Source organism: Lycium barbarum, chromosome 3 (assembly GCF_019175385.1).
Source record: "Lycium barbarum isolate Lr01 chromosome 3, ASM1917538v2, whole genome shotgun sequence".
Lineage (NCBI taxonomy): Eukaryota > Viridiplantae > Streptophyta > Magnoliopsida > Solanales > Solanaceae > Lycium > Lycium barbarum.
This window is the reverse complement of record NC_083339.1, coordinates 41312459-41337075: the sequence shown is the minus strand read 5'-3', so window position 1 is coordinate 41337075 and position 24617 is coordinate 41312459.

Here is a 24617-nt window from a genome sequence, read left to right as displayed (position 1 = left end):
GGAGGCAGAAAATGGCTAAGCAAAGCCTGAGAAAAATCATCCCAAACTGCTGGGGGAGCGCAGTCGCCTCTGGATAACTCCCATGACTCGTACCAATTAGCCGCTACATCATACAACCGGTATGAAGCCAATGTGACTGACTCTGTCGCGGAAGCATTAATCAACTGTAAGGTGCGCCGCATCTTCCTGATAAACTCCTCAGGATCCTCCTCGGGCTTTGTCCCGAAGAACTCTGGAGGGCCACAAGTCAAGAACTCACGAGCTCTCGAACTGTCACGCCTATATGCTCGGTCACCTCCCAATCCGCGCCCCTGAACCTGTCCCGCCACATGTCTGGTCAATAGCTGGACTGCCTCTCTCATAGTCTGATCCTCAGTCCCTGGCCGTGGAGCTGGAGGCTCAGGTACTGGAATCTCGGGAGCTGGCGGTGGAGCCGCCCCTCGACCTGCAGCCGCTGCTGCTCCAATCTCCTCTACGTGTGGCGGTGTGGAAGAGCCCTCTGCCGGGGGCAAAATATCAGGAGCAATATGGGCATGGGCCCTGGTAACCCTCTGGGCCCGACTAGTCTCTCCCACAGCTACTGCCTTGGCCTTTTGGGCTGTTGTCGCCTTTTTTGGAGGCATAACTGCAAATGTAACAATTCGTTAGGGAGGAGTCATCCTGATAACACAGCTCTATCACACGATCTAAGACAGAAAGAAGGGTAGTATCCTAAATGCCCTGTAGCCTCCTGTTTATAGGTGCGGTGCACAACACACCGATAAACAAGACTCTACTAGACACGGTCTGTAGACATTCCGAGGACGAACCGCTCTGATACCACTTTTGTCACGACCCAACCCCATAGGCCGTGACTAGTGCCCGATCTGGGCACTCAAATGCATTCCAGTATATAGCAGAAGCCGACAAGGCTTTATTTCAAATTTAGCTAATTTCCAGATAAATTTCGGCAGAGTCTCCTTTGTTTTACGGACTATCCCAAATACCGTGCACGCAGAAAATACCAACAAAGGCCACACAAGGCCAACAGAGCAACATTTAAATATATGCGGACCGGCCACCGCGGCGAATGGGATCGCCCAAACACAGCATATGCACATGTCTGTACAGAAAGACCCCAACCCAAAAACTTGTCTACAGACCTCTAAACAGACCAACAGAATCATATGGCGGGACAGGGCCCCGCCGTACCCACGAACGAGAATGTACATATATAGAAGTGACAGACTGTACCAAAAGATGGCTCTGAATAAAAGAGCGCCCCAAAATAGCAGAATAAGATCCTAAGCGGACGGATCAGCAAACCTGTCGTCGGTACCTGCGCGACATGAAAACGCAGCCCCCGAAGAAAGGGGGCCAGTACGAAATATGTACTTAATATGTAAAGCCTGAATTACAGAAACAAGATCATAACTGGTACAGAACGTATAGAAGTAAACAGAAAAACCCAAAGTATCAGATACATATTTTCGAAACATGCAGAGTGTGTACAGAAACATATGTCATATCAAATCCGGCCCCTGCCAAGGGACTCGACAGACAGAACGTGGCCACCCTCCCGACGCTGGTGCCACAACACAGAAGAATCAGAAAAGGGGCATAACCCCGTAACATAATATGTCATATCAGATGGCCATAACAAATCATATCAGAACAAGCGTACATGGCACAGCATACTCCACAAACCCATGAACGCGTATACCTGCCCCCTCACATCGAGGCACGGCGAACAATGCAAAGGATCACGCTTGACAACCTATCCTGGCCCGGGCTCAGTGTGGGAAACATTGGGGCATCCACGAATGGAGTAGTGAGAGACTAATGCAATTAAAATACCACAATTGTTTTCATAGACTCAATGAGGCATATTGAAGGCAAACCAATCCAATGAAGTCGGACGGGATCATAATAAACGCGTTTCGGATATATGTACATTCTCGTTCATGGGTACAGCGGGGCCCTGTCCCGCCATATGATTCTGTTGGTCTGTTTAGAAGTCTGTAGACATGTTTGTGGGTTGGGGTCTTTCTGTACAGACGTGTGCATATGTTGTGTTTGGGCGATCCCATTCGCCGCCGCGGCCGGTCCGCATATATTTAAATGTTGCTCTATTTGCCCTGTGTGGCCTTTGTTGGTATTTTCTGCGTGCAGGGTATTTGGGATAGTCCGTAAAACAAAGGAGACTCTGCCGAAATTTATCTGGAAATTAGCTAAATTTGAAATAAAGCCTTGTCGGCTTCTGCTATATACTGGAATGCGTTTGAGTGCCCAGATCGGGCACTAGTCACGGCCTACAGGGTTGGGTCGTGACACGGATAGAACCTATTTTTAAAAGCTTTGTTACCTTGTCTTTTACGAAGGCGTGTTTTGCTTCCGCCATGGGCCTTCTCTTCTGCTTCACCGGGGGAAAATTCTCGTCTAAGCTGAGCTTGTGAGTTGCTACTTCCGGTGATATACCTGTCATATCTATATGGGACCATGCGAAGCAATCTGCGTTAGCTCGAAGAAATTCAATTAACTTGTTCCTGAGCTCCGGGGTTAACCCCTTGCCCAGGTATACCTTTCTGTCCGGTAGGTATTCGAACAAGATGATCTGCTCCAGCTTCTCTACTGTCGACTTGGTTGCATCCTAGTCATCCGGCATGACGAATGATCTGGGTACATCAAAATCATCCTCTTCATACCCCGGGTCCAAACCCATGTGCTTTGATTGTTATTTAGTGTTCACTCATCCGGTTAGATCCTCTTCCTCATGAACCGATTTTTTGGGCTCAGGTGTCACTTCCTCGACCGCGAACATCTCCCTCGTAGCGGGTTGTTCACCTCGAATGGTTTTTATCCCTTCCGGGGTTGGGAATTTCAGCAGCTGATATAATGTCGAGGGCCCGGCCCTCATGCTATGTATCCAAGGTCTACCCAGCAATGCATTATACTTCATGTCCCCTTCGATTACATAGAACACCGTTTGCTAGATAGTGCTACCGATGTTCACCGGCAACGAGATCTCCCCCTTTGTGGTTTCGCTCGCCATGTTGAATCCGCTGAGTACCCGGGCTACCGGTACGATCTGATCGAGCAACCCTAGCTGTTCGACCACTCTCCACCGGATGATTTTGGCCGAGCTACCTGGGTCAATCAAAATACGTTTAACCTGAGTTTTAAAGATAAGTACAGAAATTAACAATGCATCATTGTGCGGTTGAAGGATGCCTTCTGCATCCTCGTTACTGAAAGAGATAGAACCCTCGGGTAAATAATCCTGGCTGCGCTTTTGGCGAACAGCAGAAACCTTGGCCCATTTCATCACCGGCCCTCGAGGGGCATCGGTACCGCCAACTATCATATTAATTATATGCTGGGGTTCTACTGGCTCGGCCCTTCGATGAGCCTCCCTTTCCTTGTAGTGGCTTTTGGCTCGTTCACTCAGCAATTCTCAGAGATGACCATTCTTCAGTAACCGGTCTACCTCCTCTCTTAGCTGGCGACAATCCTCGGTTCTGTGGCCATGGGTTCCATGGTATTCACACACCATGCTCGGTCCCGTTGGCCTACCCGAATCTTCGACTCGTATCGGTTATGGACATCAGCCCATGTCACAACCTCGTACTCCGGCAAGGTTTCCTTTAATTTGAACGAAGCCGTGGAGCTCTGAACATTGAGCCCCTTTGTGAAAGCTTGTGCAGCCCATTCTTCTGGAATCGGGGGGAGTTCCATCCGTTCCCTTTGGAATCGGTTGACGAATTCACGCAGTAACTCGTCGTCTCTTTGGGATATACGAAAAATGTCTGCCTTACGGGCCTGCACCTTTTTGGTACCGGCGTGAGCTTTAATGAAGGCATCGGCGAGCATTTCGAAAGAGCTGATCGAATGCTCGGGCAGATGGTCGTACCATGTCAATGCTCCTTTTGACAGAGTTTCCCCGAACTTTTTCAGCAATACCGATTCAATTTCATCCTCCTCCATATCATTGCCTTTTATAGAGCATGTGTATGAGGTCACGTGTTCGTGTGGGTCCGTTGTGCCATCATATTTCTGGATATCCGGCATGTTGAACCTTTTAGGGATTAGTTTTGGAGCTGCACTCGGAGGAAAAGGCCTTTGGATGTACCTCTTTGGATGTACCTCTTCGAATCCGGCCCTTTTAGTAAAGGCGGAGCCCTCGGGATTTGGTCTACCCGAGAGTTGTATGTTTCCACCCTCTTCTCGATTGAGTCTACCCGTTTTGCCAAAGTTTAGAGCATTCTCAGAACCTCGGTGGAGGACCCAGCTCCCGACCTATCGCTCTCAACCATCCGTGCCTCATCTCTTCTGGGTTCAGCAACACCTTTTTCTCCTCCAAGGTCGTTTTATCCCCTCCGTTCTGCAATTGGGCTATTGCGATTCCCTGTTCGGCAATCGCCGCTCTCTGTTCCTGCAACATTTCAAAAATTAAACGTAAGTCAATATTATCATTCGGGGCTTCCGGTTCTTTCCGGCCCAGAGTCCGGGACAAAATAATCGAATTTTGGGTATTTAAAGGGTCGGTAGCCGGTTGGGCGGCATTCTCCTGGTCCATGGTGTTTTGATGGTTGAGGCCCTCCCTCGAATTAACGGGGCTAGGATCAGCTGGGTTTGGTAATCCTCGTGGACCGCTGCCTTCATTTTCGGCCACGATCTCGTTGTTGTTGACGTGACTAGATTTCCCACTGTCAGCCATTTAGTCCGTTTTTTCAGTGACGAACAGAAGATGTTTTCGATTTTGATGGGTAAGGTAGAGATCAAGATAAAAGACCACTATTATCCTAGCCCCACGGTTGGCGCCAAACTGTTTATCTCGAATTTGGATAATCAATTAATTTTGTGAGTGAGGTATAGGATATGCGGTTGTGCCTTGAATCTATTTGACAAAGCAAAGAAATATACGAATATACTATGAAAAAGCGACTGATGATCGGTGATGTACTGTAGATTTATATGTTTACTAACATATGAGTGTTACTTGATTGAATATATTTAAGAGATGAACACAGCAAATGAGTACCGAAATCAGATATTCGAGAGAGAGATTTATATGATTTTGCTATTACAAGAGTTATTGATATGAGGAAGCCAACCCCTTAAAAGTGGGCAATGGCCCTTATTTATAGTGTTGCCTCATGGGCTCCATACAATAGGAGAAAACTAAAAATAAAGAAAAACACTTGACTTGGATTAGGTTGGGTTAGGACACCCGTACGATTGGCAGTTGAGCATGGCAGGACGTTATCGACACGTTGCGATCGCGCAATGGATCTCCCGGACCAACGGCCACGAATAAACGGATTAACGGCCACGACCAAACGGACCAACGACAACGACCAACTCGGCCATGAAGAAACCGGATCAAATGATGCCCTTCCTTGGCTTCGGTCCAAGCGTTCCTCTGGTTCAGAATGAAAGTCCTCGTGCATGTTCTTGTCCCTTTCTTCCTTCGGTTCCTGGTCTCACCGGTTTAACGGGTATCTGATTTTTACCGTATACAAGTATCTATTTTAAATGAAAGAAGTATTTTATACTAAGGTTCATTTTTCCCTAAATCATCATGGTCATGGAAGGAAAAAAAATGGTTGAGCAGTGTGACGCGTGTTAGAAATCCAGTGCTCTAGTGGGGAAAAATGGAGCAAAGTTTACTGGAAGATCCCAAACCGTTGGATTCATAGAAAAGAGTATGAACCAGATTGTAAATTGCATTGGATGTACAATTAATTTTGTTTTTGTTCCTTTTCTCTATATTATAGATAAACTTGAGGAGTCTGATACGTTCTGAATGGAAAAAATGTAACGTTAGATAGGAGGTTTGTCCAATTGATAATTTGCCTACAGTTTTTTTTTAGCTCACTTTCTTTCACTACCCCTGCTCAAGTCAAAAATATGGAGAGGGATACGTTCGGTGGAATAGAATTGCTAGTTTCGATTAGAAAACAAAGACAAAAGTTGCACGCTACTCTCTGTTTTCCATGGCTAAGTTAGCTATAGTTGCATAGCTTTCTGAAAAAGTGATGGAATTAAGTATCTTAACAACTCAATATTCCCTCCATTCTCTTTTACTTGTCCGCTATATTAAAAATAAATTTTCACTTTTGCCTGTTCAATTTAGCATATCAAGAAAAGACAATTGTTTTTCTTGTTTTACCCTTAACATTAATTACTCATTTCCAAATTTCTTTAAGTCTAATGAGACTATACACAACTTAATATGGGTATTATAGTAAAATACATACTTAATTTATTCATTCTTAAGGGGCGTGTAAAGTCAAAAGTGGACAAGTAAAAGTGAACAAAGGAGTATTTCTTTTAAGTATTTTTGTCAAGACCCAACCGGAGAGCCATGACGAGCACCCGCTGCTAACCCACCCGGGCACCTCTTATCGTACATTCATATTCACATCTAGGCGAGCCACATGGCCTACTCATAATTTCTATACATCAATAATACTAATCTCATTGGGCAACGACACATTTATATCATCATCAACAGCTATGCCCATATCTATATACACAAGCCGATGCTAAAAAAATAGCATACAAAATATGAGCTGACAAGGCTAAAAGACATCTAGCTACACACAACTATATACGAGCCTCTAAAGAGAGTATCTAACGTCATATAGATGGGACAGGACCCCGCCATGCTCATACCTATGTACATAAAAGAATATTACCAAAAGCTGCAGTTTCGGATCAAATGGAGCTCCTCTATGCAGTCCCTGAACAAGTAATCTATGGATCAAGTCTGTCTCCCTGTCCACCTGCGGGCATGACGCAGCGTCTAAAAACAAAAGAACGTCAGTACGAATAGTGTACTGAGTATGTAAAGCATAATCAACATCATAGTAGAAGCATAAGAAATAATATAAGATAGGAGAGTCATGAGATAATAGGGCCATTTGTACCTCAAGTGGCAATCATCATGTTTTCTTACTTGTTTCTAATAGGGACCTTTCATTTCTAATGCTTACTTATATATTAGTAACATACCTAACCATGAAGGTTCGGTGTTTCACATACCCGGCCATGACAAGGCTCGGTGTTATACATACCTGGCCCTACCAAGGCTCAGTGCTATCTGTACCCAACTGCAGTGGTGTGCGCGCTCTTGATGTCAAACCCGACCATAGAAGCTCGGTGTTACATAATAGCCATACATACTTATACACGTATACATAAGAGTCCATAAGTATCATTAACGTCATCATCATCATCGTTTTCGTTACATCTATCCTTAGAGGATCAACTATCATATAAAGGAGGTAATAGCATCGTGAAAATATCGAGGATCATGAGCTTTAGTAATTCTAGGGATGGAGTCATTTGGAAGACATTATGGAACCCATGAGAAGGTAGATAGCAAAGGAACCATGCCTTAATGAAAGCAGGGTTAGCCTTACATACCTCGTCGTCTTCGTAACTACTTAACATTCCCCGTCGAAGCTTGGAGAATCTACATTTAGAAGGATTTATACCATGGTTAAGCCTTAATGATACCCTTAAATTCAAACTAGAATAATTCATGTTCTAACGAAAAATGGGGAGCATTTGCCCTATTTCGTCAACTTCCACCATATTACAAAACAACTCCCAAATAACCATAATAACATCCATAATATCATAATCAAGCACTCACATTCCATTAAGTCTTCAAAATTCATTCTCATATTCAACTTATACTAACAACTTCACACCAACCCATTTCACAATTTCATACAATGCTTCCTCATCACCATTATTACCTTCCACAACAAGATTATATGCATATTATACTACGAATCATAACTTAAGTTAGCTTACTACTCAAAAACATTATAAAAGATACATTTAGATCTCATTTTCTACTTTCTTCTTCTACCCAAGTTGTTCAACAACCAAGCATTCTTGATAACATGAAATAAGCATGAAAACTAACCTTTTATCTCATAAGAATGGGCTTTGGAGCAAGATATCACCTTGAGTGAAAACCCTAGCTTCAATACTCAAGTAGATCTTGAAGTCTACTAACCCTAGTGAGCCTTCTAACACATGAACACCTCAATTCTTGCTATTTGATCTTTATTTTCTCTTGGGATGGAGCAGAATATGCTTGGAGAAGGGTTTGGAGCTCTCAATACTTTTGGAAATGTGGGAAAATGTAAAATAACAAGGGTCATCTATTTATACAAAAAAATAATAAGTTGCCCGATGGACTTATACGGACCACTTATACTGTCTGTATAATATTATATGGTCCGTATAAGTGGACCGTATAATACCACCCGGAAAATACCCTTCTCTGTAAAGGTTATGTTATACGGACCCCCCTTATACGGACCGTGTAAGTGGTCGTATAACCTATAATTTCCGAAGTTGCTCTCGGTGATTCATTCGACTTCTAATCCTCGTGGAACCTTCATGGCACTTATATAACACTTCATTAACCATACAATTGGCCCTATAGCAGCCCCTTAAGATATTACCTAATATATATTAGCTCAATTATAGCGAAAACCTTTCTGTACACGACTTACATTTCACTTCCTTCAACAAACTAAATTTCACACATTCATATGACTTCAAAAAATTTTAGTATGCACTTTAAGCTATCTAATACTTTCCTTAATCTGGTATGGACTTTTCATTCACATTAAGTTCGCATTAGTCTACTCACAAGGCAACAAATCCGAAATCTCCGAGATGTAACAATTTTATGCTTCAAATGATATTTTGATACTTTGGATAAGTCAACAAACGTGTTGAGCTGCTTGGATCTCAATATTAATTCATGATCTTATAGAGTTTTAATGATTGATAAACATTGTACACGTGACTATCTATGTATAAGGAAGCATGGACAAAGATGTACAAGAACTATGTCCTTAACATTTCTCTAAAAGGAATCGGTGAAGCAGGCAACGTTGATGGAAAATTGTTGAGAAAGCTAGCGTCCTTCAGATAAGAACTGGAGACAGTTTGGTCTATGAAGAATAAGTAGTTCCACGTGCACAAAAGGAAACCTTGGAGAAGTGGATTAAGGTATAATCAAATTCTTCAAGGAACAGGAGTTCAAGACATGAAAACTTTACCATAATTGAAGACATGGAATTAGATTGGGATTAGGAGAAGAGAGGTTTTATAAGTGAGTCAAAACCAAGTCAAACAAGGATTGGTTTCTTACAAATAATTAATCCAAGGCTTGGTTATATTGTGAGAACGGGTCGAATTAGCAAAACATATTCCTAAAGTATGGAAAATGGCTCAAGAACATCCTCCATCCACCTATATATTGATCTAAAAATACCTTCAACCTATTGTTTTGGCTCATAAATACACCTGGGTGAATTGTTTACATGACCCTCTACAAAATATAACAGATTGCCTTTGTGTTATTTCAGAATCGCCCATGTATACAGAGGGTCAGATACCTCTATTCATTTTGTAAAGACCACTTTTAACTAATTTTCTCCCTCAGAGCTAACACCATAAACTTGATGGTTTCTTTTTTCAATTTAAAAAAGTCACGTAGCTTATTATGATTAGCCACTATATTATTTAATTTAAAAATTAAACTCAGCAACTTTTAAACTGAAACCCGTTCAATAAACCTAATCCCACATTTCATTTTCATTTTCGTTTTCACTTTAGACGCAATATGCAGCAGTAATTAGGTGTGGGCTTAGTTACAATTGAATAGGATGATATTTCTAGCTATCTCTTGGATAAATACAGATGATGTTTATTTTTCATTCCCATTATCAATCTATGTTAACAGAGTAATAAGTAAACTACCAAGGTATACCAACAATTTATCCCTTATGGTTAATTATGTACGTTTAAGTTCGTCGTTCTAGTTTTTGTTTAACCGAAAAATACATCACCGTTCTGAGAAAATTAAAGCTTTTAGCACTATTAAAACATGCAGACGCTGACAACCTCAATTTGTAACGAATATATGCATAAAAGAAATTGATATGTGCAATAAAATATTTAATGAGTACATTATATTGAAATATCCGTCTTTAAGAAATCTATAATGTGTTTATGTAGTCGAATGTTGCATCTAAAATGAGAATGAGATGCGAGTTTAGATTACAGAACCAGTCAGTTTAAACGGGTTAGCAGGTTTGAGTTTAAAAGTGGGTGGGTTATACTTTTCAATTAAATAATATATTTAGTCAATCATAATAAGATACGTGACTTTTAAAAATTGAAAAAAAAAAATCAAGTTAATTATGGTATTAGTTTGAGGGGTATTTTGAGCCAAAAAAATAGGTAGAGGGTATCTTTAGACCAATAGTGGATGGAGGGTATTTTTTAGCCATTTTTCATACGTTAAGGGTATTTTTGGCCATTTTCTGTAGGGAGAAATACAAGCGGCTATTCTATTCCTATTTAAAGCATCACACCGGTGCTGATTGATGACAAGAGACTCAACTATAAAGAGAGTGAATAAGAGCAGATTTTATCACTGAGTGTTCTTCAACTTTGGAGAATTAACCGTGAACAAAGAACATTTTCCTATCAAGTATAATCTTTATAGTTCTTATTGCAACGTTTAGTTGATCTCCATGATTAGTATTTGTAACTCTTAAATTCCTGGGGATTTGTATTAGGTTGTTTTGAGTTGTAAGGGCTTCATAGACTGGGTAGAGTTTTTGAAGAAGTAGATACCAACAATTAGGGAGAATTATTGAGGATTAGGGTAGGATCCGTTAGAGTCAGTTTGTTAGGTGTACAAAGTGATATAATCTTAGAGGTTGCTCGAGTTATAGCAGAGAGTTTAGGGAAATCCTATTGGAGATAGGTTGTGGTTTTTACCTCCCTCGAGAAAGGAGTTCTCTACGTATAAATCTTTATGTTGAATTGTTATTCTGCACTTTACCTGCTTGCGTAGTTGCTAAAAGAACCTGGTTCTTTCATATTTGTTACAACCCAATTTCATAAGTCATGAATGAACGAACTCCCACAAAGGTAGTAAGCCATCCACAACCCAAAATTAACGAAAAGATAGTTTAAACATGCAAAAATATCATAAAAGTAAATTATAAGTCTTAAATTTCCTTAATAGCATAAAATACGAAATAAAGGTACAACCATCCTCGAATCTGGTGCTACTTGTACAAGAACTTCTAAGATACGATACAAGTCTGAAATGGTACTTAATACACTATCTAAAATTAAAGGACAGGAAATAGGAGATAGAGGGAAAATTTGGGGCTACGGGTCATCATGTAGCTCACCTGAAATCTCCAAATTGCCTCCTCAATAAACAACTGCGTAGTCTCGAGGTCCGCTAGTGTTGGGCACAGAATCTGCGCACAAAAAGGTGCAACAAGTGTAGTGTGAGTACGGGAATCAACGGGTACTCAGCAACATCGTCGACCGATCCTAATGAAAATGGAGACGAGTGCTAGTCATCGAATACTACTTTCACACTTTACCGCTATTAGTCCACAGTGATAATAATCACAACAATCACAATAGTCTCAGGTTTAAACCTAGGTGAAGCTTCTAATCCTCAAGTCTATCAAGTAACTGAATAAGCATATAAGATCAACTGGACAATGCAATAAGTCATCAGACAAGAAACCAATCTGAAATATGATATGCAATGCAATGCAAGGCCTCTCCATCACCCGGTACACGCACGTTCAAACATTAATGAATCACGACCTATGGGGGACTCGTAAGGTCCATATATCAACCCTGCATTTCAAAACTCCCATATGACATCGGGTCCTATCCATTTTAGGCTTCAAATCACAATACTTAGCCCGTAGGCTCCAAATCACAATACTTAGCCCTTAGGTTCACATTATTTGTAACCTAGCCAATCTGGCTCAGAAATACCATCATCGCTCCGTCCGAAATCATTTCATCTCGGACCTTTCACAAGTATCCTCAAGTGCATATGAGATACCATAATAAGCATAAATATGACATGCAACACATAATAAATCAAGCTAAGAAATAAAAACTCAATCTTTATTTCATCAATCTGGCTCAGAAATACCATCATCACTCCGTCCGGAATCATTTCATCTCGGACCTTTCACAAGTATCCTCAAGTGCATATGAGATACCATAATAAGCATAAATATGACATGCAACACATAATCAATCAAGCTAAGAAATAAAGACTCCATCTTTAGCTCTTTTACACTTTTAAACGAGTATTTAAGAGTGATGAGAACACATGACCTCGAACAAGACAAGTAAGAAGCAAAGAAATAATAAATAAGGGACCTCATATCCCACTCACTGACACAAATAACTCTATGCTATTTTCTAATGCCTAAAGCATGTCATTCAAATCGGACTATCTAATTAGGATTACGCAAATACCATTATCATGGCACCGACACTTGATACAAGTGCTCGTCCCCTCACAAGTATCGGGACCCCCTTTAGTTACCCTGTTATCCCCTCTTAATATTCCAATTAAACCAACCATGATGCTTAAGTTAAGGTTCAAGTTCTCAACATGCATGGAAGAGGAGTCCGATGATCACAACAAATCCTTGCCCTTTTGAAGTGCCTTCGAACGATCCTAATCTGTTCAACCATAGATTATATATAAAAAGAGTCAATCGATACCCATACTATCTTATAAAGATTTGGGTCTAGAAATTCAACCCAAAAACCCCCATTCCAACCCCGAAGGTCAAAATTATAATTTAGTTGCAATATCGGGTTTAATAGGGTCAAATTATTTTTCTATGAAGTCATACAAATCCAACGATATCCATAAATGTCACGACCCAACTGATGAGTCGTGATGAGTGCCTGACCTCTAGCGACCAAACACCCCTGTACTCATAACTAAATCTTACTGGACATCTAGGGCCCATACATGACTTAAACTGATCTCATAAATAGGCGACATCATGAACACTGAACAATCTGTATATACATAAACATGCTGAAAGAATAGTGCAAGCTAGCTAGGCTGCTACATATACCGTACAAAAAAGAATGGAAGTTGACAAGGCTATATAATCTGACTAATACATACAACTGTCTACAGACCTCTACTGGACTAAAAGTTGTAGAAAGGACGGGATAGGGCCCCGTCATACCCATATGCATATACATGTCAAAAGGCTAGCATACCAAAAATAGACTACAACTCCGGATCAAATGGAGTGCACTGATCCGATATGGACGGGCAGCTTATATATTTATGCATACATGATATGATGATGATTCTGAGTAAGCTAGCATGCATCACTTCCTCTCTGTTTGACAGTCAGATACAGATGTTCCTTATTGATACTTCCTTTATTTCATTCATGTGATATTATTGTTTACTCCTCTCATACTCAGTACAACATTCGTATTGACGTCCATTTTCTTTGGATGTTATGTTCATGCCCACAGGTAGACAGGGAGCTGATCTTGATCAAGATTCATAAGAGCTGTTAGCTGTTTTGAGAGCACTCCATTGTTCCGGAGGTGCTTATAGATATCCTTTTATGTACATGTATGTTTTGGGCACGACGGGGTCCTGTCCCGTCCATATGTCTAGTACTCTAGTAGAGGCTCATAGATACGCAGTGTGGGTGGTATGGTCTCACTAGGTTGCTATCATATGTATATGTTATTTCAATGACCAAAAGGCTTGTGCATATAAAAGTATTTATATCTTCGAATGAAAGATGATTTTCTTATAACTTGAGTATGATTTTTGATAAAAGGATGTTTAATGAGTATGATAAGCAGTAGAATGAGGGGTGCTCGGAGGCTAGCCCCGGGTACCCGTCGCGGCCCCTGGTCGGGTTGTGACAGAAGGAGTATTAGAGCAGTTCAGTCCTAGGAAGTGTCTACGAGCCGTGTCTAGTAGAGTCTTGTTTATGGTGTGTTGCGCGCCACGCTAATAAACAAGAGGCTACAGGGCATTTAGGAAAATGACCATCTTTATTCTTATGAGATCGTGCGATAGAGTTGTATATAAGATTTCACCCTCCCCAATAGTGTGTTGTGATTTCAAAAATGTTGCCAAAGGGAAAAGATACAGCCACCCAGAAGGGCAAGACTACGACAAACAGGCGAGTAGTAAGAGAGCCGCCAATGGATGTAGAAGAGGGCTAGTCACATAATGAGGCCCTATCTAATACTTCCTCCACCTCGCCCAATATAGAAGAACCAGGAGGAGCTTCAACTCCAGTTCCTCCATCGGTTGCTTCGGGTCAACAAGTGACTGAGGCCATCCATTTATTGACATAATTGGTTGCCGCACAGGCACAGCAGCAAAACGCGGTCCCAAGTAATCGGTCAGCTAGTACTCGAGCCCGCGATTTTATGAGTTTGAATCCTCTGGAGTGTTTCGGATCAAAGCCGAATGAAGACCCGCAAGGTTTTATTGATGTGATGTTGAGAACATTGAGAATTATTTATGCCTCCGAGACTGAATCCGTGGAGATAGCATCTTATAGACTCCAAGATGTGGTGGTATTGTGGTATAATAATTGGATAGCATCGAGAAAAGAGAATGCGCCTCCTCCCGTTCGGCAAGAATTCGTCGATGCCTTCATTCGCCTTTATTTGCCACCTGAGATCCGCCGAGCTAGAGCGGATAGATTTCTAAATTTGAAGCAAGGAAATATGAATGCCCGGGAGTATAGCCTGCAATTTAATTCCTTGGCTAGGTATGCCCCGACCATGGTGGCCGATATGGGAGATAGGGTGCATAGGTTTGTGAGTGGTATGGGGCCACATTTGTTCAAGGATTGTTTGACGGCTTCGCTACAAGAAAGGATGGATATTTCACGAATACAAGCCTATGCCCATAACTTAGAGGGACGACAACCACCACCAAGTGGTGATCGTGATGTTGAAAGAAGGCAAAGCAAGACGGCCAGATCTATGGGGGCAGGCAGTGATTATAGAGGGGGATCGAGGCAGACTTATTCTCAACATTCAGGCCAGTCGGTGACTAGTGCACCTCCTAAGTTCACGGGTAGGAGATTTGATCGCTCCTCTCATTCAGGACCGGGTCAGAGTTCGAGGGCTTCGGATTCTCAGTTCAGGGAAGATTATAGTCAGAGGAGACCCTCAGTACCGCGATGCAGCCAGTGCGGTAGACTACATTCCGGACAGCGTCGCCAAGGTTCGGATACTTGCTATGCCTGTGGCCAGGTTGGGCATATGATGCGGGATTGCCCGTCGACGAGCGGTAGAGTGGGGATCATCCCACAGGATCAGCAGATGGCTCCTCTTCAATGCGCCCGATATGGCAGACTCCTCAGATTCTAGCAGGTCAAGGTAGAGGCCGAGGGGGATTACCTACTTCAGGTGCCACTCAGCCCCGTATATATGCTTTAGCCGGACGACAGGATCTTGAGTATTCCCTAGATGTGGTTACAGGTACATTATGCATATTTTCCTATGATGTATATGCCTTGATAGATCCGGGTTCTACTTTTTCCTATATTACCCCGTATATTGCTGGTAGTATTGGGGTGAAACCTGAGCCAATCAAACCTTTTGAGGTATCTACTCCGGTTGGTGAACCCGTGATAGCCAGGCAAGTGTATAAAAATTGTGTGATAGTGATACGTGATCGCCAAACTAAAGCTGATTTAGTTGAGCTTGAAATGTTAGAATTCGATGTGATTATGGGTATGGACTGGTTGGCCTTATGCTATGCTAATGTTGATTGCCGGATGAAAGTAGTTCGATTTCATTTTCCGGGAGAACCCGTGCTTGAATGGAAGGGTAATACAGTATCTCCAAGAGGTAGGTTTATTTCCCTCAAGGCAAGAAAGATGATAGCCAAAGGCTACATTTATCATCTAGTCCGAGTTCATGATACCGAAGCAAAGTCGCCAACTATCCAATCTGTTCCGGTAGTAAATGAATTTCTTGATGTATTTCCAGATGAACTTCCAAGCCTTCCTCCAGAAAGAGAAATTGACTTCGCTATCGATGTGCTGCCGGACACCAAGCCTATTTCTATTCCCTCTTATCGAATGGCTCCGGCAGAATTGAAAGAGCTAAAGGCGCAGTTGAAAGATTTGCTTGAGAAGGGATTTATTAGACCCAGTTCATCGCCGTGGGGAGCACCAGTCTTGTTCGTAAGAAAGAAAGATGGTTCCCTACGAATGTGCATCGATTATAGGCGGTTGAACAAGGTGACGATAAAGAACAAATATCCTCTCCCCAGGATTGATGATTTATTTGATCAACTACAGGGTGCCAAGTGGTTTTCTAAAATAGACTTGAGTTCGGGTTATCATCAAGTGAGGGTTAGAGAAGAGGATATTCCCAAAACAGCTTTCAGAACAAGATATGACCACTATGACTTCCGGGTGATGTCGTTTGGGTTGACCAATGCTCCGGCCGTGTTTATGAATTTGATGAATAATGTGTTCAGGCCACTCTTAGACTTATTTGTGATAGTATTCATTGATGATATTCTGGTGTATTCTCGCACAGAACCAGAACATGCAGATCACTTGCGTATCTTACTTGGAATTCTTCGAGCTCGAGAATTATATGCAAAATTTTCAAAGTGCGAGTTTTGGCTGAATTCTGTAACATTTCTGGGCCATGTTATTTCAGATGACGGTATTCGAGTTGATACTCAGAAAATTGTAGCGGTAAAGAATTGGCCAAGGCCTACGATGCCTACCGAAGTTCGTAGTTTTCTGGGATTGGTAGGTTATTATAGAAGATTCGTATAGGGGTTTTCATCTATTTCAGCCCCATTGACGAAACTAACCCAGAAGTTAGCTAAATTTCAATGGAATGACGCTTGTGAGCGCAGTTTTCAAGAGTTGAAGGACAGATTGACCTCAACTCCAGTCTTAACAGTTCCAGAAGGGTCAGATGGTTATTTGGTATACTGTGATGCTTCCGGTGTTGGGTTAGGATATGTGTTAATGCAGCAAGGTAGAGTTATTGCTTATGCTTCAAGACAGTTGCGAAAGCATGAAAAGAACTATCCAACTGATGACCACGAATTACCTGGGGCTATTCATGCATTAAAGATATGGAGACATTACTTGTATGGTGTGCATATTGACATCTATATCGATCAAAAAATCCTTCAGTACATTTTCAAATAGAAGGCGTTAAATCTGCGACAAAGGCGATGGTTAGAATTGTTGAAAGATTATGATGTGAATATTTTATACCACCCTGGAAAAGAAAATGTAGTAGCCGATACGCTTAGCCGCCGATCAATGGGTAGTTTATGTGAAGTTCCTCCAGAAAGGAAAGAAATGATTCATGAGCTTTACCAGCCAGCTAATCTTGGAGTGTGCGTAATTGATTCAGGTAGTGCAGGGATGGGTATTAATGAACCCACGGTTTCGTCTCTGAATGTTGAAGTGAAAGAGCGTCAGTATGAAGATCCGCAGTTGAGCCACTATAGAGACACATTTCATGAAAAAGAGAGATCTCCATTTAAAACTTCGATGGATGAGATCCTTAGATACCATGGCAGGCTATGTGTTACGAATGTTGCAGAATTGCCCCGACGAATTCTGGAAGAAGCCCATTACTCTCAAATTGATATATTGGTGGGATGGCATGAAGAGAGACATAGCAGAATTTGTAGCCCAATGTCCAAATTGCCAGCAAGTAAAGATCGAACATCAGAAGCCAGGAGGGTTATTGTAAGCGATGGAAATTCCTACGTGGAAATGGGAAATTATCAATATGTATTTTATTATAGGATTGCCCCGTTCTCGAGGCAAGTATGATTATGTATGGGTAATTGTTGACAGATTAACAAAGGCATCTCATTTTCTCCCTGTCAGGACCACGTACTCTGCAGAAGATTATACAAGATTGTATCTCAAAGAAATTGTGTGACTTCATGGTGTTCCATTATCCATTATTACAGATAGAGGAGCACAATTCACAGCCAAGTTCTGGAAGTCCTTTCAAGAAGGTCTAGGTACCCAAGTGAAGCTTAGCACGGCATTTCATCCACAGACTGATGGACAAGCCGAGCGTACTATTCAAACTTTGGAAGATATGCTATGGGCATGTGTATTAGATTTTGGTGGTAGCTGGGATGATCACTTATCCCTTATAGAGTTTGCTTGCAACAATAGCTACCATTCCAGTATCCAAATGGCTCCGTATAAAGCCCTATATGGAAGGAAATGTAGGTCCCCAAATGGATGGTTTGAAATAGGAGAGGTACAGCTAATAGGCCCGGAATTGATTCAACAAGCGGCAGAAAAAGTCAAAGTGATCTGGGATCGATTGTTGACAGCCCAAAGCCGCCAAAAATCTTATGCGGATAATCGCCAGCGAGACCTAAAATTTCAGGTTGATGATTGGGTATTTCTGAAGGTATCGCCAATGAAGGGAGTGATGAGATTTGGCAAGAAAGGGAAGTTAAGTCCTCGATACATCGGACCTTAGAAGATCATCCGCAAGGTGGGTCATGTAACCTATGGATTGGACTTGCCTTCAGAGCTTGAATTAGTTCATCCAGTCTTCAATATCTCAATGCTCCGCAAGTGTGTTGGAGATCCTACGAGGATTGTCCCGATGAGTGTTGTGCAAGTGACAGAAAATCTAACCTATGAAGAAGTGCCTATTGCCATTCTAGACAGGCAAGTGCGAAGACTTCGAAACAAAGAAGTGGCTTCAGTTAAGGTCTTATGGCGGAATAACAATCGAGAAGAGATGACTTGGGAAGCGGAAGAGAAAATTAAATCCAAGTATCCACACTTATTCCAACCCCCAGGAGAGGTTCGAGATGAAACGCCGACAATATAAGGTATGCATGCAGTAAATGAAGTGTAATAATTAGAGTATCTGAACACCCCTATTTCCGTCATTACTCAGATATTTTATCCCTTACCTTCGGGAGTTTTCGTAAGTTTTTCATAGAGTTTTATTGTGTTGTAGCCCTGTGAGGCAGTTTATTATGGGTTATTGTGACACGATGGTAGCGCCATATTACAGGGGAAACTCTGGCAAAATTTTTGTAGATTTCCCGAGTACTTCACATTCGAGGACGAATGTTCCAAAAGGAGGGGAGAATGTTACACCTCGGAACTTTGGGTTGCTGAGTGGTGGAGGGACTAACTGTCAAGACCCAACCCCGTAGGCCGCGACTGGTATCCGAGCTGGACACCCGTACGTACCCAATAACCCAAACCAGCATATAAATGAGGTATACGAATGTAGAAATCAGACGGCATCGCTAGTTATCGCAGATAAACAGATGTAGCGCACGGAAGCCGGTAAGGCTGTCACAAAATACACAATCCCAGAACGTATGCACAACCCACACGTATGTCTACAGACCTCTACGAACAATAACAGAATCATAAGACGGGACAGGGCCCCGTCGTACCCCTAAATAACCATATACATATACAACAGAAAAGTCTATACCAAAACGTGGGCTCCGGACGAAGGAGCACTCCAAAACCGCAGAGTAGCTGTCCTAAGCGGGCGGATCTCCAAAGCTGGTATCTGTACCTGCGCGGCATGAAACGCAGCCCCCGAATAAAGGGGGTCAGTATGGAATATGTACTAAGTATGTAAAGCATGAAGTATAATAAGCAGAATCATAACCGGAACAGGAAGTACAGAAAATGAATGCAATAACCAGAGTATCAAAAATGCATACTCATAAAACATAGGTAATGCATGTCAAACATATGCCATATCCGGCCCCATTATGGGACTCGGTGAACAGAACGTGGTCGCCACCCCGTCACTAGTGCCACAACACAACATACTCCAGAGTAGGGAATAGCTCCGTACATATCATAACATATCAGATGGCCATATCATATCATATCATCAAATATCAGAACATATATGTACATGGCACATCATACTCCGGACCCATGTACATGTCATACCTGCCCTCTCACATCGGGGCACGGCGAACAATGTAGTGGATTACGCTTGATAACATATCCTGGCCCGGGCTCAGTGAAGGAAGCATCGAGGCATCCACGAGTAGAGTAGTGAGAAACTATATGCATCATAAAACATTTAAAAAGACTCGACAAAGTAATTCGAACGATAGGTCATTTAGAAAAAGAATCAGACGATAGTCATAGTACGTATCTTTTGGATGTTACGATGGATTATGTTAAAACCAAACTTCTGAGATCGTTTGTACATATCAAAATTCATCACGGGACTCAATGGAATAGTTAAAACAACTATCGTTTAGTAGCCGGAACAATAGCCAAACGTTTCCTTTAATTACCGTACGGAAATAAGTCAAATAGATTAATACAAAAAGGTCTCGGAAATTGTTGGCCCACCTCGGGTCAAGTCAAGGTGGTGTACATAAATTATGAACATTAGACTTTATGGAGTCATCTACAAAAATTTTAGGGCAATCCGGTTCTGTTTGTGAAAGTTACGGATGTTTAAACTATTTTTTTCTATCAAAGCATAAAGTACCTAATTCAATTACATTGAATGAATAAGGGTCCGAATTAGGCTTGGATTTCTAGGAATAGAGTTTTCCCCCGAGGCTCGTATCATAACCTATTATGTCTAGGACATGCCAAAAGAAGGAAAGGTAAAGATTTACATACCTTGTTCGCTCCTTACGCTAATCCAAACTCAAGTTTCGCGATTCACAAAATCTACAATTGGTCACAAATACCAACCATTAACCATAAGCCCTTAGGAGTTGAATCTTAAGTTAACACTTTTCCTATAGAAATTTGGGCAGCATCTCCCCTGTAAATACAACATCCCCGAGAATTCAACTCGGCTAAACATACAACAACAAATCCGAGAATTTAACTCAGACAACTTAGCAACAACAATGCCAACAATTATGCCAACAATGTCGACAATCAATTCAAAACACATTCCAATTTTCATAACTTCTCTCTACAACTTTGACGATTTTCCATTTACGTTCAATTCATAATTGTTTACGTATTCAAATACTAATCCGCAACCAATCAAACACAATATCCAAGAATATTTCAAACAATCCGTACAACATTTAAACAATTCAACCAACACTCTTCTTCACCCAAAACCTTCTAAATGCAACAAAACCCATAACAACACATTTCCTTCATTCGAATTCATGAACTACTCCAACAATTTACACACTAACAACATTATCTTCCACAAATACAAGAACACTACTTTCAATTCACATTAACTTCTAACACAAGTCTCCAACCATTACGACTTCACTAGGATCATTAAGCTTTTATTATCAACATGGAATCCATGACAACAACAACTAAAATACTAAGCAAAATTGGTCCCATAATTTCACATACACACACGGCCACACACTATATCCATATTCCCATGAATTTCACTTATTTCTACGCACTACAACATACACAAACCTTCCATAACACATAAGAGAAGGCTAATTCGTACCTTTTGCCTTTGATTTTCTCCTTGTCTTGAATTATGAACTTGCAACCAAGAGTATCTTTCTTGCTATAATAATTATACCATGTTGAAGAGGACCCTCAAATTAGTGGGAATACTAGAAAATATAATTTTTTTTTATCAAGATTTTTGATCTTCTTTTTCTCCTACCCTTGGCCGAATAGGCCTTGCTTGTTGGCTCTCTCTTTTCTTTCTCTTGAAGCTTCTTGAATTCATGAATAAAAATGGCCCTTTTTCTCTTTTTAATTGCACACTTTGGCCCCTCCATGGGCCTTGGCCCAACCGGCCACCCTTGGCCAAATTTGCAAGCCCAATTTTGTTGTAATTCATGAAACAAAATTCCAAAATTCTAATTTTTCCCTTAGCCTTCCTCGATATTTCCGCATCAATATTTTTCATGAACCACATATATATTAAATTAGATCAAATAAGGCCTTACCTCTTACTAATCACAATTATTTCAAATTTTTCCGAATACGCAAAATACGGGATATAACATCCTCCCCCCTTTAAAACATTCGTCCTCGAATGTTGGATTGGCCTCATGGGGTATTACAATGCTTTGGGGAGGTTTCCTTTATAGCTGTCGCACACGATCATTTAGCGCATCCATTTTAGAAGCATATTGTTTGGCCGCAATACTTTAACCGAGACCATGTCGTTGGTATATAACTTTCTCACCTGACCATCTGTTGTAGACACAGATCATTCCTTATGTGGTAACTTCTCTGTCACTTAAATATCATTTATATGAACACTTGGGATGGGTTACCAACACATTTGCGAAGCATAAACATGTGGGAGACTGGATGTACCGCTTTTAATCCGGTAATGTATCTAATCCATAGGTGACTTACCAATGTTACAGACAATTGAGTTTCTCATTTTAATCTTACATTCTAAGCATTCGTCCCATCATAACTTTGTCGCTAATGAGCATAATGATCATATTTCCCTCCAAGGCTAGTTATATCCACATCCAAAACGTATACGTGATATTGCTTTGCCATTTCTTACCCTTCGCAGTCCGACTATACTCATGATGACTTGTGATTCGAGTCCAGTTAATTTCTTAACTTGTAACCTCTCTGGGTTCCTGCCGCAACTTTTCCTTATTCCCTTTCTTTACTCACCCCTTTAATATTTTGTTTTTCATTTCCTACTATCTTTGTCACCTATAAGTCGCACTATCATTAACAAATAACTCTGTAGCCAACATCTTGGCCTTTAATCCGGCATAGTATCGCTATCTTTTGTAATATCCTCTTAAGTTACTCGTTATTATTCTCTGGCCATATCCTTTCCTTTTTACAAGCATCCAATTCCTGATATCATATTATCCCAGGTCTTTACCAATAATCCCCAGCACTACCGTAAATGCCGTCTTAGCTCTTATCCGTTTGTTGTCGGTTTCCGGATTTCACCAACCGATTTCAGCAAGGGATCTCGTTGGAAATTTAAGTGTTCACACCCAGTATGCTGTAATGTCAGTTAATTCCAGCTTACCCTCGCATTTCCCTTATCCGCTTCCCCCTTTAGGGTGTTCCCATAGCATTACCTATTTATATTCCATTCTATGTCCCCGTTTAAATTCTTCAACTCATATAATTATTTTCCAATCTATCTCGTACACTGTACCATATCCACATCCTCCTTTATATCACCTGTAACTTAGATTATCCCTGTATGAAGTCCTAACACAATCACGAGGCGACAAGAACTTTCGATATCTCGTACAACATCTAACCTTATGGTTAGTGCTCGAGTAATGTCATTGTGGTAGCAATATGTCCAAGCCATATGTCACGACCCGATTAGGGGCCGTGACGAGTACCCGATACTTGTTCCGAGCACCCCTTATCTATCATTTTGCCTTTACCTCTTAGCAAGCCGTATGAACAGTGCCATATATTTTTTTTGAACATTAACATTAGCAGCGTCATTATGAACATAAACTAGTAAACTTCGTTATCACTTTATACAACAACATTAAAATGCCAACACACCATATATCTAACTGTACTTGACTGACTGGGCATATCTGTCTACGAGCCTCTAGACATAGTACACTTATACATAGAAAGGGCCGAGTACTGCCGTGCCCGAATATACATACACAAAATAGTACGGCGGAAGTGAGGCTCCGGAACAACGGGAGCGCTGTCAAGGGTGGCTGGTAGAGCTTCTAAGGATCAAATTCACCTGTCTGCTGACCTGCGCGGCATGAAACGCAGCGTCCACAAGAAGGGACGTCAGTACGAATAGTGTACCGAGTATGTAAGGCATGGAAGATAATACAAGCAGTAACATAGAGTATGATTAATAATATTATGGAGTCATAGGACATATAATGAGACAAGAAAGTAACCTGTACATAGGAGGCCCCTTTTTGGGCGGCTATCATGCATGGTTTGTCTTTTCCTTAAAAAAAACGATTCTCTTCCATGAACGTAGAAAATAGAACTTATATTATGTCGTATCATACAGTATCATTTTCTATCGTGCCCTACCATATCTTATCGTGGTATATTAGGTCGTGTCCTATCATGTCTTATTATAGCATATTGTATCATGTAATATCATATCTTATTACAGCATGTCGTATCGTGTTATATCATGTCCATGTCATAGCATAGCGTGTCATAGTGTATCACGTCATAGCATAGATTGTCGTATCATAGCATAGCTTATCATATCATAGCATAGCTTGTCATATCATATCATGGCTTGTCATATCATAGCATGGCTTGTCATATCATAGCATATCATGTCATAGCATAGCTTGCCATAGCATATCTTATCATAGCATAGCGTATCATAGCGTATCATATCGTAGCATAGCATGTCATAGCATATCGTATCATAGCATGTCTGGTCAGGACATGGTAGGTCATATCATAGCGCCGAGCAATGTCGGCTCACCCACATAGCGCCGATATACACCGGCTCACCCATATATCCCGCGTCCGGGCACCCCGCGTCCGGGATGATAAGCCAGCTGATCAGGTGGCAATGAAACATGTTTCCCTTCCCATTCCCCCATATGTCCCTTCCCCCCATCCCAGGGTCATATACGTATCTTATATACATATACATGTCGTTATATTCATATACATAGCTTGTATACATATACATGTTTTATATACATATTCATATCTTATATACATATACCTGTTTTATATACATATTCATATAAGCATGCAAGGGAGCCCAAAGAAAAATCATGTAGCCATCGGAGTGACGTAAGGTCGGTGACCTCCGAT